This window comes from Syngnathoides biaculeatus, chromosome 16 (assembly GCF_019802595.1).
Source record: "Syngnathoides biaculeatus isolate LvHL_M chromosome 16, ASM1980259v1, whole genome shotgun sequence".
Classification (NCBI taxonomy): Eukaryota; Metazoa; Chordata; class Actinopteri; order Syngnathiformes; family Syngnathidae; genus Syngnathoides; species Syngnathoides biaculeatus.
Window position 1 is genome coordinate 7524652 of NC_084655.1, and position 14257 is coordinate 7538908.

The window sequence follows — 14257 nt, forward strand, 5'->3', positions numbered from 1 at the left end:
CAGCCACCTGTTAGTTGGTCCGGTTTTTGTTGTTGTCTGGTTCTTAAAGCTTTTCTTGTGTGTCCTGAAGGAACATATTTTATTTTTATTCACATTACTGTATATGTTAGCATTAAGTGAGCAGACTTTCTACACAATAAGATGTGGTTGGGTTGAACATTTTGGTGTCTGAGTATAGAATCATTAATTTTTTTCTGTCAGTTTACAGTAAACTGGCAAACAGCTTGAAGCAAGGACACTTGTCCCTTATTTGGAGTATCGTGAGAGAGTGCGAAAAGGTGCTACGGAGCACTTTAAAAAATATATATTAATGAATTAAAGTGTGTTTGATCAATTTAAATCTTGAAACGGATGCGAGGAATATACAAAAGATTGTTTATCAACCATCGACCAATAGCACAGGTTTTCACCTCTTGCGGGTAAGTCTGGAATGATAAACAGGGCTTTCACTGTACTGCATTCTCTTTACTCTATGCAATTTCTCCCCTCACTTGCACTTACGACAGATATACCAAAAGTCGCAAAGAGCTGTCTGAAAATCCTCCTGACATTTACTACCTGGTAATTGTCATTGTGCCATTCTGTCCTGCTCACCCAGAGCATCAATCCTCATTACTCCCCACACCTTGAGCGACCTTGCGGCACTTGTAGTTTTGACTCAGCACAACGTGTCAAGCGTATGTGTTGCGAAAGGTGGCGCAGATATTTTCGAGCAATATTCTGGTGCCTCTTTCATGCCTTTTTCCCTCAGAGGAGCAGTTTATTGCGTCTGCCGCTTCAGGTAGGTCAAGGCTTGAGCACCCTCTACACTTTGTCAAGAGATATACTGTACACTGGCTGCTCGCTAAACTGAGAAGAGATGATAAGATCATTCTGTAGAACAATAACTGACTGGACCTCTTTACTTAAAAAAAGTTAAAAAAAAACAACTCAAACTTTTTTGTCAATTACTGTCTATGCTTATACTTATTTATACTTACTATACCCCAAAGTCAGGCTTGTGAACCACTACAGCATCAGTGAAACGTCAGACCAAAAAAAAAAAGAAAAAAGTAAACATACCTAAAAATTTTTTAACTTGTTCACTTCCCACCACTCATTATGAGTTATGATGTTCTTCCGTGATTTTTTGTGTTTCTTTTTGTTTGTAATTTTGTCATAATTTTGTCACTGATGGCAAAATTATTTGATGAGTCAGTTTCTGCACGCCCCGCTTATGTTTGCATACGTTGTAATGTCAAAACCAAAAGACAATTTCAAACTGTAGCAGAGCACAAAAAGTCATTAATCTTCATTTTGTTTCTGCGGATAAGTGTGGGGTCGGGGGGGGGGCTCTTTCTTGGAAAGATGGAGGACATCAGGGCGCTCTGTGGATGCACCATGTGATCTGTATTGATCACGTGGCGTAATACATGCCCACAAAACCTCAGCATCTGATCAACGGCTTGCTGAGCTCTTCCATCCAAGAGGTGATCAATGCAGCAAACAAGTGGAGCTTCGAAATGCAAGATTAGGTATTGGCTTGCTGTCACGAATGCTGTCTTCCGTTTGCTGCTTTAAATGTAACGCTCTTTGGGTTTTGTTAAAAAAAAAAAATCATTGACTTGTTCTGCCTGCAAAGTTTTTATGTCGGTAAACACATTAAAATTTTTACTTGGAAATGAATCATTCACCATTCAAGAAAGGACACTTGTTTTCCCACACAAAAAGTTGGATTTGTACTGGACGGAGTTTGGAAGTACAGTAATCCGAGCAGATTTATTGCGTCTATAAATTTCCGCTAGTAGGAGGAGCCGATGAACTTTTTTAGGATGGGATCTCCATCACATACAAGATGCATGGTCAAGATCTGACTGAGCTGTCCGTGTTTTATGAGGAATCATTCAACTTTACTTCCATACTAGTGCTACACACAATGACAAAAAACCCAATTTTTTGCAGATCAGCGTCTGTCCATCTTTTTATGCGGTTCACATGGGAACTCTACAACAATTGAGCAAAATCTGAAGGAAAAGTTTGTGAAGGACTGCTCCAATTGACTAAAAATACACTACATACGACTTCAAACCAAAGTAGCAGACTTCTGTCTTTTCAGGCATAGCTTCATGAGACTGTCTATTCATGATTGACTTGCTGAACAAATTTCATTTTGCTTCGTCAAACTGGCTTATGGGGTGGAATTTTTAATCAATCCTGAACTGAGTTGTTAGTTTGTTGCTTCATGACAAATCAGGAAACTTTCCACCATACCACACCCACACGTGCTGACAAAACCTCAAATTATTCAAAGTTTAGTATCGCCCATTTTTCAAGTATATGGATTAAGTCAGGGGTACTCAATATGTCGATCGTGATGGACTGGTCGATCTGGAACTCTAGTTTTGGTCAATTGCGTGGCGGCATGCAAAAGACGTCAGCCTATCATGCATCGTGTCGCTTGATTCAGGGGTGGCCAATACGTCGATTGCACGTACATAACCCCGCGTTCTAACATGCTGGCCTCCTATTTACGGTCTCTCTTTGGTAGACATTCATACTACATTTCATACTGCTAAGTGAAACTGACTTGGAAACTACTTTTTTCCCAAAACAGACACTTTTGGGGTTGCAACCAAGATCATTTTTCCTGGATTATATCTGCCATTGGGCAACACGGAAAGCGATGGCCTCACAGCTCTGAGGACCTGGGTTCAATCCCAGCCCTCCCTGTGTGGAGTTTGCATGTTCTCCCCGTGTCTGTGTGGGTTTTCTCCAGCCACTCCGGTTTGCTCCCACATCACAAAAACATGCAACATTAATTGAACACACTAAAATTTCCCCTAGTTGTGATTGTGAGTGCGACTGTTTGTCTCAATGTGCCCTGCGATTGGCTGGAAACCAGTTCAGGGTGTACCCTGCCTCCTGCTCATTGACAGTTGGGATAGGCTCCAGCACTCTGCGACCCTTATGAGGATAAGCGGCTAAGAAAATGGATAGATGGCTATCTGCCATCAGCTACCAAATGTACATGTTCACCTGGAAGTGGGTGATCAATTTGGCTAGGTTGTGATCCTCTATGAATTTCAAGTTCCAAGCATTTCTGATACAAAGTACATTACATCAAACCCTCGTATGATATAGATGTGACAGTCACATGTCCGCTGCTCTGGTGGTCTGGCATTGCGCGTAATCTGCAAGTCTTGGGTCTGCACAGGTGGGCCGGTAGGAGAGGAAGTAACACATGTGAGTACCAGCAGCAGAAGGAAAGGCAAAAGGCAAACATATGCTCTCCCCTCTGTGGCCTGGCCTTCCTGTCGCTTCACAGGACAATATGGTAGAAGCGGGAGAAGGGAAAAAAAAAAAAAAACAGCTCCAGAATGAAAACCTCCTGCGCTGCGGTGGCCTTTGTGAACACCATTTGCTTCTTTTTATCTGGGTTTGCCCAGAGCTATTTTCAGAGGCAGTCCTGCGACTGAGGCGGTAGAGGATAAAAAAGGAGAGGTGATATTGGCCGTCATACATCCCGTGAGGGAGGCTGAATTTATCTCGGCCGTCTCGCAGCATTGAGCTGTCGCATCTCAGCTTTCACCTACGTAACTTCACGGTGACGCTAGAAAACGTGCTGGGTCTGAGATTTTCAGATGAGAAAACCTTGAATTTGAAGGACAGCAGTGATGTCAAATGTATGGCCTGAAAGCCAGAACTGGCTCGTCGGGGTGGTCCAATGAAGCCCCTGGGGTTAAATAACACATTAAGTGCAATTTTTCACACCACATGAGTAGTGACCAAATAAACGACATTCAGAAATCGACTGTTACTCAGGATTTCGTGTGAAGGTTAAAGATTAAAGTTTCAGGAGTGAAGAAATGCCCAAATTATTCAAAATGCTGTGCCGCCTTTGCAATACAGTTCTGTGAAAATGAATACCTCCTGTAAAAATATTTTAAAAAAATTCAATATTGCAAAATGTCACTCGCTACCTTCACTTCAAAGGAGATTGGTTTGGTGCAACCCTTCTGTGTCTTCTTTTTTATGCACTCCTATAAATGATATTTTCATTTATACATTAATAAGGCAGAGGGACAATGGAAACCTCTTTTTGAAAATTTACCACTTATGTTTGTGTGTTTCGATGAGACAGTCAATGTTGTCAAGATTTCCAGACAGATGAAGAAATTGATATAAATCTAAAATGAATTCTAGATTTTAATCAGTATTTATTTTTAAACATCACATCAGTACTACAGATCCAGAAGTTCCACATGTGTAAATGAAACAATGGACTCATTTTAAAAAAAAAATGAAATTACAATCATTTTTTTTCAGAAATTTTTGTATCGATCACATGATTTGCAACATTTGATAAATTTGATTTGATTCAATATAATAATCAATAAATGGGAATATTTTCTGAATATACTTGTAATAATTGGAACTAAAACATTGGGAACATATTTGTATTTTATCAAGCCATAAGTATACAGAATAGTTTTCTGGGTTAGGATTTGGGCAGGGTTATGGTTAGGGTTAGGGTAAAAGAAACGTGAGGGGTGGGGTTAAATTTAGGGATTATGGGGTAGTTAGGTCGAACTGGTGGACAGGTTTAAAATTAGTGTAAACAGTACTGTGTAGGATTATGTGTTAGGTAGTGTTAACAATTTTAATTTGAAATAGGTATTACAACTATGATAGGGTAAGGTTAGGTCAGGTGGTGATGCTCAACATTTGAATTACAAATGTAGGGGTGTCATTGGTCTTCCACTGCTTTTAAAAACCCTTCTGGATAAAAACATGAAGAAAAGACAGGAGAGAAAAAAAAACACTGATTGAAACAAAAGTTAAAAAAAAAAAACAATTTAAAAATACTTATAAGAGGATGACATATTCAAAACATAGGCGGGTTAATTAAGGTTATACAGGTTAGTGGAGTGGGGATGTTAAAGTAAGAGGGGTGATTAGGATAGTGGAGTGAGTGCACCTTTGAAAAGTTGGTAAGTAAGGTGGCGGGAGTACTCCCCCCCCAGATTTAGATAGCGTTAGGGTAATTCTTACAATTAAGGTTTGGTTCAGTCTGTGGGTTAGAGGTTAGGCTAGTGTCATAAGGAAGGTTAGGTTTTGGATTAAGGTAGGATAAATTTTAAGTTAAGGTTCAAACGGTTCCATTATTTGTTGAAGGCTAAGGTGGTTTTAGGTTATGTTGTAAGATTCAGCAATACAATCAGGACACTGCAGCATCACAGAGATGTTTGGCTAAAGGAGGGCGTGCTCCAGGAGCATGTAGAGGTCGCCCTCTACAGGCCACATACAGGCAAAGCAAGGGCTCTTTGGATGGAGAAGACAAGTGCAAATTGAAAGTGAGGCGAGGTGTCACCAATGATGAACTCGCATCACAGTTATTTATTTAGGCTTCTATCCCACCGTGGCAGCCTGGCCATAATCCTCAGGGTGAACAAAAAATGGATTTGGTCAGAGTAAACAACACTTGGTAAGCTGCCTTAAACCAACACGCAGGATTTTCCAAAGCGCAGTCTCACAGGCCAGCATACAAGCATGCAAACCCGGAGTCTAAATCTCTCTTGTCATGCAAACAAAAGGCAGCACAAGCTCTTGTCAGCCCTGAGGTCAGAGTGAAAACATCAGTTAACCGTCATCCGGCTCCAAAAGCTCACATTCTTCCATCCGGTGCACGTCACATAAATTTGTACTCGAAAAAAAAATATATAAAAAACACAGAGCAGAGGGAGAGCATGCAAACTCCACAAAGGTCAACCTGGATTTCAACCCAGATCCTCAGAACTGTGAGGCAGATGTGCTGACCAGCAAAATCACTTGTCCAACTTGTTTCATAGAGGACACTAAAAATTATGAAAATAAGCCGAAAATGGCCACTTCGTGCCAAAATAGCCAAGTTCCAGTTTTTCAGCAGGGTTGTGCTCGAGACAACACTATCACAGACCAAGACTTGCTCAAGGTCAGAACTGACCTAGACTAGAAAGTTCAGACTGAGTCAAGACCTCAAAAAAGGGTGAACAGTGAAGAAGAAAAAATTGAGTTTGTTTTAAAGATATTTGACAGCCAAAACAGTTTGCAACTCCTTCAAAGCAAAGCAAAGCAAAGCAAAGCAAAGCAAAGCAAAGCAAAGCAAAGCAAAGCAAAGCAAAGCATTCAAAAATCTCCAATTGTAATTTTTTCCCCCAAACTATATACTAACTTAAAATGGAATTAAATGTTTCTCCTTTCAGAAATATTAATCTCAGAAAGACAAAATTAGATTCACTGGCATTACTTACAGTAACAGTAACATTCGCGTACGTGTTTAAGTTTTCTGTCAAGATGGCGGTTGAAGTTCGAACCTGTCCCTCTGTTTCACTGAGTTCTAGATGGCATCATTTGTGTACCACCGAGTGTTTTGCGTCGCATGTTGTTTTCCATATGACGTCTTTGTGGTTGAGGAACGTTGCAGTCATTAGAGAGATGCTGGCGTTTAGTAACACATGAATTGAAGGTATTTGTTATTTTATCAGTTTCATATCAGCGAAGTTGAAGAAAAGCTGGTTTTGACCGGTCTTGCCAGAAAATCCCTAGTCCGCCTGACTGACACTGAAACGAAAGCAAGACATTTGGGAGGCAAGACTGAGACAAGTGGTGGTCTTGAGTGTTTACAACATTACTTTTCAGGCATGGCTTCTTGAGGCTTTGCTACCGAGCCAATTCTTTGCTCATCCTGCAAATGAAAAGCTCTCGCTTGGCCTTGTGACTTTTAGGTCAGACTTAAAACATCAGTTAGCGATGTCACTTGGCTCAAAAAGGTTACATTTTTTTTCCTGATCCACATTATCAGAGGCTGCCAAAATATTTCCTGTCCTGGCATGGACCTGTACTCCCCACCCCCGTCGCATCTCCAGAGGCTCCGGACAACAGACGGGTCGCAGCGAAGCCACATTTCAAATCCGGTGTGCAGATGGACACCAGTGGCGGTTCTGCTAAATCCCATGCCTTTTGGCAACCCGACGGCCACAGGCTGAGAGCACCGATGTATCATCATCATCATCATCATCATCATCATCTTCATCAATATCATAGGCCGCTATCAATCACACATTGGAGGTGAGTGCGACCTGCCGAGGTACCAGGTGACGGGGTTTGGTCTTTAGTAATGCGAACGTACTTGACAAATGAGTATTCATACAACATGATATTCTTGGGAAGAAAATGGAGGGATGAAAGATACAATATGAGGCATAGGAGGTTATGTTTGGGTTAAGTTCAGGTTTAGGTTGGTTTAGGATTTAGGAGTTGAAGTAGATTTAGAGTTAGTGCTTAATAATTTGGTGAAGGGGAACGGGTCCAGTGTCACAATAATGTGATCTGAGGAAGTAATCCACTTTCACTGAAGGAGTCTGAAAATTATTATTGAAAACCAACGAAAACAATAATGGCTTTTGTGTCCAACTAAAAGTGCATAGATTTCACCCTGAGTAAGTAAATTTATGTAAATTTATAGATCGTCATAATTTTAGTATGAGTATAGTGCCACCAATGTGTGAAGGCCGAGTGGACTAATTTTTGAGTGCTATGTAACTAGACTTATAATTAAAACAGCAAAGGGAAATGGAGACAATCATAAAGAGAAGTCTCCGTGTCCTGAGCTGTAGAAAAATAAAAATTAAAGAAAATACAGAGGTATATCTGCAGGAGGCTTCCAACTGCTCCCTGCTCTGCCTGAAATGCATCTTAAAGTGCTCTTTATGGGTCTGTAGTTAACAAACGGGCTTTAACTCTGTGCTTGTAGTCACGGTAGGGTATAGGCTTGGGTTTGATGCTGCCTAGAAATCAGCAAAAGATGAACTCATTCCCTTTTAACTGCTGCTCGTCTCCTCCTTGAAATAAGCAAAGAGCGCTTTTGTTTGCAAAAATGACAAATACATACAATTTGCTGAGGTGTGGTTTACTCATCTCCCAGTGAGGAAAGCCTCCCGACTCCCATGTAGGCGACCTTGTGAGGACTTTCAAATATGGACATGCTTACACTGGTGTCCTGTCATCCTTGTGCACTCCCATGTGGACCTTTCATACATGTGGAGTAACAAACCCTTTGGAGGTTAGATTAGCCCCAGTCAGGGTTGCGGTACGGATTTACGGCCATGCTACCCTGAGAACGCCCGATCTCGTCAGATCTCGGAAGCTAAGCGGGCTTGGCCCTGGTTAGTACTTGGATGGCAGACCGTTTGGAAATACCAGGTCCTGTAAGCTTCTCTCCCCGGCTAAATGCAGAGGGGTTGTGTCAGGAAAGGCATCTGGCATAAAAAAAAAAAAAACTGCCAAACAAATATGCGTTCATCTAAAATGACACGCTGTGGCGACCCCTAACGGGACAAGCCGAAAGGAAAAGAAGAAGAAAGCTTGCGGTATGGTAAGGTTGGGGTTAGGGTTAGGCGATAACGTAGGGTTTTGGGCTTGGGTTATAACAGGTTAGGATGAAAGGAGTTATTATTTTATGGTTAAGGTAGAGAATTAGGATAAAGTTAGGTTAGGTTTAAGGTAATACCAAAGGAGGGGAGTCATGGTGGCACGATCTAGCATGTTCCAAACTATAATTTAATATTTATAAGAATTCCAATTAAAAGTATGCCAATATCTAAAAAAGGGAACATCTACTGGATTAGTTGGATGAACTCTTTTTGGAACACACTTTTTTTCCATTGAAAGAAAAAAAAATTAAAACAAGTTCTAAGGGTTAAAGAACTAGGGATTAGGGTATGGTTATGTTAGGATTAGAGGTTTGCATGTTGGGGTTCAAGTCGGGTTGGTTAATCGATCTTGAATGAAGCTAGCTTCCATGTTCATCGCTCCACAAATCAGAGGTTTTTCCACCTGCCGGATGCCGCAAGAGGCCCCTCTCGTCACCCTGCCCTTGCGTTACCCTCAGAGTGATGCCCATAAACGGGAGCTCACCTCATTGCGCAAATGGCCATCCAACCATTCTGCCCACTCAGCATTTCGGCTTCTATTCTTAGCTCCTCTCAAGGCTCCTTATCATTATTTTACCTGATGCCCCAGTGACGGCAGCGAGGTGAACTCGAGGCCAGCTGCGAACTCCGATCACATGGAGCCGACACGTGACACACTTTGACCTTGCGGGGTGTGTGTATGGACTCCCCTTTTAAATGGGTGGCTTCTTTTTGGGCAGCATGGTGAGCCGGCGGTTAGCATGTGTGCTTCATAGTTCCACGGTTTGAATCCTTGAGTCAGGTCACCAGAAAACTCAACATGGAAACTCCACATGGAAATTAAAGTACAGCTTTTAGAACATTTTTCTTGTGGTTAACAAGCCTCACAGAGGAATGGCTCTGTATTTGAATGTGGGCTTTGGTCTTCCTGTCTGGCATTATGTGAATTTACTCTAAATTGTTCATAGGTGTGAATACTTATTTGTGTGCTCTGATGAGGCCAAGTCTGTAAGTGTTTGTCTGTAAGTGCCCTAGTATTTACCCGGGACCAATTAATTGTTTGTTTATAAAGTATGGACTCTGTAATTAACTAGCGACTAGTCTGTCTGGAATAGCCCTGCTAGTCTTTCATTGTCTATATTTGCACTGACAGTGACTGGCAACCAGAGTCCATTGTTTGTCTATAAATCAGATGGGAAAGTCCGCGCGCTTCATTGTGTCGTATAAAAACAATCACCATCGAAAATGCATCTGCGCTTATTTTTGCCTTTTGTTTGTGTTTGTCACCATCTGTTGCTCAGTCAAGGGATTACATCTTCTAAAATTCAAAAAGTAGAGGGTCACGTCCAGTGTTAACGTCAGCACCGTAATTAATCCACACAGTTTGAGCCCATCGATTAACAGATCAAATCCTTATGATGAAAAGCTTTTATACATGTTCCTCACTTTTCCTCCCAGAAGAGTGATAAAATCAGCAGTTTTTTTTAACGGACTATTGTATTCCTTAACCCTTTCCGGGCAGGGGTTGCAAATTTGCAACAGGTTTAATATAATCGAAAATTTCAAGTCCAAAGTATCATTTTGGGAAAGTAGCAGATTTTTTTCTTTGCAAAAATTTAATTTGGTCCAGAGAGGGTTAAAAAAAGAAAAGGAAAAAAAAAAAAGAAAATGAAAAAGCCTTATTTCAAGTAAAACTTCTCGGAGCGTTGTGACGTATTGTGGGGAGGGAAAGTGTGCTGCAGATGGCGCTAAGCAGGGCTGAGCGGGACGGGCGGCCGCCGCAGTAGAGCAGCAGATGGTGGAGCTGCGCACTGATGGATGTTCTGTCCAAAGCAGTCGACAAGGAACCTGCTGCTCTCACAAGCACACACACATACGCACACCCACACACGCACACACACGTACACACACACGCACACTGTGATGAATACCACGTAGGATGATTTATCCAGCTTCTTTTTTTTTTTCCTCTCAAGATTTTTTCCGTTTGTACTGGGAAAAATAATGTGGTTTCATCAATCAGGAAAATGTTCATCAATTAAAAAGTCTATGTAATCAAACTACAATCGCTGACTCCCACATTTAAGTCCTAGCTAATTCATCAAGTTTTATCCAAAAGTTTTGCAGAGTTATCGTGTACATAAAATGTGATGGTTCACAAAAAAAAAAAAAAAAAAAAAAGAGCCACAGTCTGGGTCAATTTGTGTCTGATTTAAGGCACTTCACTTGTGGGCCAACAATTCTAGCATGCCTGGGCCCTTCCTCAGTAGCTTCTCTGATCATCATGTAAGATTTGAAACTGCATTTGTCACACCATAACCTTCACACTAAAAATTAGACATAAACAGATTGGTTGAAATAATCCATAGAATTAATAATAGAGAGCAAAAAAAAAAAAAAAAAACAAATAACTCTCTTGGCATGTTTGTGAAATGTTACACATTAATCACAACACAATCATTCCATCACTATCGCATTTTCCTGGTATTTTACGGTTCATTATTGTTTTGTAATGATCTATCTGGGTTTTTGACTTAGTTTTTGATTAGATTAGACAGAAGGTTGGATCATTATGTTGCGTTGCATGGTATTGGAGGAAAAAAAAGGTGGATGAGACTGCAGAGACAATCAAGCAGTGTACGTCGGGAAAAAAGGATTTATTTTTTAAAGGGCAAAAAAGGCACACTGAGGAATGTAAACATTAAACACTAGAAAGAAAATTTAAAAAATGGAAAAAATAACATGGTTTAAAGTACCAAAGAAACTCAAGGTTACAAGAAATTTAACATGACGGTAAAAATACAAAATAAACACAACAACTCAAAATATGCCACACAGTCACAAAAGGTGACAGAAGGCACGTCATTATTTAACACAATCCATCCTCTCCAGTTTGACATAATGACTGTCTCTATGCAAAAAGTAAACACAATGAATCAAAATACAGTAATCCACATTTATTAGAGCGTATATGTTCTAGAGCTTCCCCACAAAGATCTGTTATCTGCACACAGTTGACGTCAGTATTTTACATACACTGTAAGAAAACACTAAACATTTCCTGTTTCAGGTCAGTTAGGATCACCAAAATGATTTTATTTTGTTATATACCACAATAATGACAGTGAGAATTTCTTAGAGAATTTAAAAATAAATCTTCGCGGTCAAAAGTTTACATACACAAAAGTACGATGACCTTAAAGAACACAGGGAAGCCCAGATCATTGTCGTTATGTCTTTCGTAGCCCCAAATAGGTCAACTGACAACATGTGAGTTAATTGAAGGCACACATGGGGAGCTGTATAAGGTCACAATCCAAACACTGTGCTTCCTTGTTTGAGATCATAAGAAAATCCAAAGAAATTGGCCAGGAAATTAGAGAAAGAATTGTGAAGCTCCACAAGTCTGGATCATCCATGGGTGGAATTTCCAAATGTTTGAAGGTCGCACGTTCATCTGTTCAAACAATTACACACAAGTATAAACACCATGGGAATGTCCAGCCATCACACACCTGAGGAAGGAGATGGGCTCAGTGTTCCAGAGATGGATGTGTTTCGGTCCAAAATATGCAAATCAACACCAGAACAAAAGCTAAAGACCTTGAAGATCCTATAAGAACCTGGAAAGAAAGTGTCATTGTCCACTGTGAAACAAGTCTTGTATCAACATGGACTGAAAAGCCACTCACTGAGAATGAAGCCATCACTCCTAAAGAAAAAAAGTTTGCAAAAAGACACCAAGACAAAGATCTTACCTTCTGGTTAAAGGTCTAATCCAGAGGAAATATATTTTATTTGTCTATCATACAAATATAGCTAAAATTTCAGTTTCAAAGTCAGTCTCAAGATTTTGTTTGAAATGTCACTGAGATTCGGCAAGTTCCATAATTTCCCAGAATGTGACGTCATGTTAAGGCATCATTTAGCCAGAGAGTGAAAAAGCTAGTATAGATGGCGAGGAAGTGTGTCGTATACAGCTGTTCTGCGTCAACTGCTGAGGGAGTCATTTTACATGAATGGCCCAAAAATGAACAGATAGGCAGGTTATGGACCACGTTTGAGAAGATAAAGTGGGCGCATTAGACATACAAATGAAAGTGGACAGTACTTTGTTCCAAGCATTTCACGGAGGACTGCTCTGAAAACCCGGTACAGCATTCACTTGGCTTTGGTAGCAAGTAAGTATATACGTGTTCAATTGTTTAGTACTGACAAGTATCTACCTCGTTTTAAATGTAAGTAAATACCGATACAGAGATATAAGTCAGCTAATAGCCGTATCCATGTAATGTTTAGGAGGTGATGAAATTTGGACACTGTATAAAGTTAGTGTACTGTTGATGCTGAGATCTTCCTGAAATTCGACTACGGCAGTGTGTGCTCTAAAGAGTTTGGTACATTATTTACAATACGGGCTAAATCTTTAAACGCAGAACGATACCGAATGTTTCGATTTTTGTTTTACGCCGACTCAGTTGCTAGTACAACAACAACAACAAACGACCCACTGTTGTGTGCAAGCAGCATCAGACGTTTAAACGTGTTTGAAATAGATTATTTCTTCCACAAGGTGTACGTATATTTCTTGAGGCACCTACCAGTTTTTGTTTTGGGTGCGAAGTTCCACGTCAACTTTGTCAGGTCTCCCCGAATCCTGTCCTTGTGTTACATTAGTCAACTCCGGTTGGGACATATATGGTTGAATTACACCTGCATGGGATGATTTTTGAACAATGGAAGAACAAGAAAATTCCTCCTCTTTAGTTCCTATCTCTTCCACAGAGCATTTCATAAAAACGTCTACATCATTGCTGTCCATCTCCTTGAGATCCCACTCTCAACATGTATGATTGTATGTGTAGGTGTGACGTCACATAGCAGCAGCTTCAACACAGCCTCGGTTTCAAACAGACAACATAGGCATTCGGATTACAAAAAAAAAGGGCACTTTGGCGCTAATTTATTTCATTTCTGTTGTGTTAAAAATGTTTAAAATATATTTTTTTAATGAAAAATTAGCTATGTTTGTGTGATATATACATACAATATAAATCCTCTGGATTAGACCTTTAAGATTCTGTGGTCTGATGAAACTAAAGTGGAGGTGTTTGGCCAAAATGACCAATGTTACATCTGGAGAAAAAAAGGGGGAACCTTGTAGACCTGAGAAAACTATACCAGCTGTGAAGCATGGAGGTGGAAGCATCATCTTGTGGGGTTGTATTATATCCATCCATCCATTTTCTTAGCCGCCTGTCCTCACAAGGGTCGTGGGGAGTGCTGGATCCCATCTCAGCTGTCAACGGGCAGGAGGCAGGGTACACCCTGAACTGGTTGTCAGCCAATCGCAGGGCACATGGAGACAAACTGCCACACTCACAATCATACCTAGGGAAAATTCAGAGTGTCCAATTAATGTTGTATGTTTTTGGGATGTGGGAGGAAATCGGTGAGCCCAGAGAAAACCCACGCAGGCACAGGGAGAACATGCAAACTCCATACAGGGAGGGCTGGGATTTAACCCGGGTCCTCAGAACTGTGAGGCCAACGCTTTCCAGCTGCTCCACCGTGCGCACACAGACACAAACACACACACACATTGCTCCTTGTCATCTTTTGTAAATAGGAAATGACCACAAACGTTACACGCTCTCTATCTTTTTGCAGTCTTTGTTTTGCATGCTTAGTGCTGGGTATAAATCTGCAAAAAACATTCCATGAGGATAAAATGTTCTCAACGAAATCCCACGTTATAGCGCCAAATCTGCGATCTAAATTTAGATATGCACAGTTTAAAAATCTGCATCCCGTGAAAAAGTCAACTT

At 40.7% G+C, this 14257-nt stretch overlaps 1 pseudogene; it reads left to right on the forward strand.

Moving 5' to 3' along the window:
- The first annotated feature begins 8113 nt into the window (after window positions 1-8113).
- Window positions 8114-8232, forward strand: LOC133515171 (5S ribosomal RNA; annotated as a pseudogene).
- Window positions 8233-14257: the final 6025 nt, after the last annotated feature.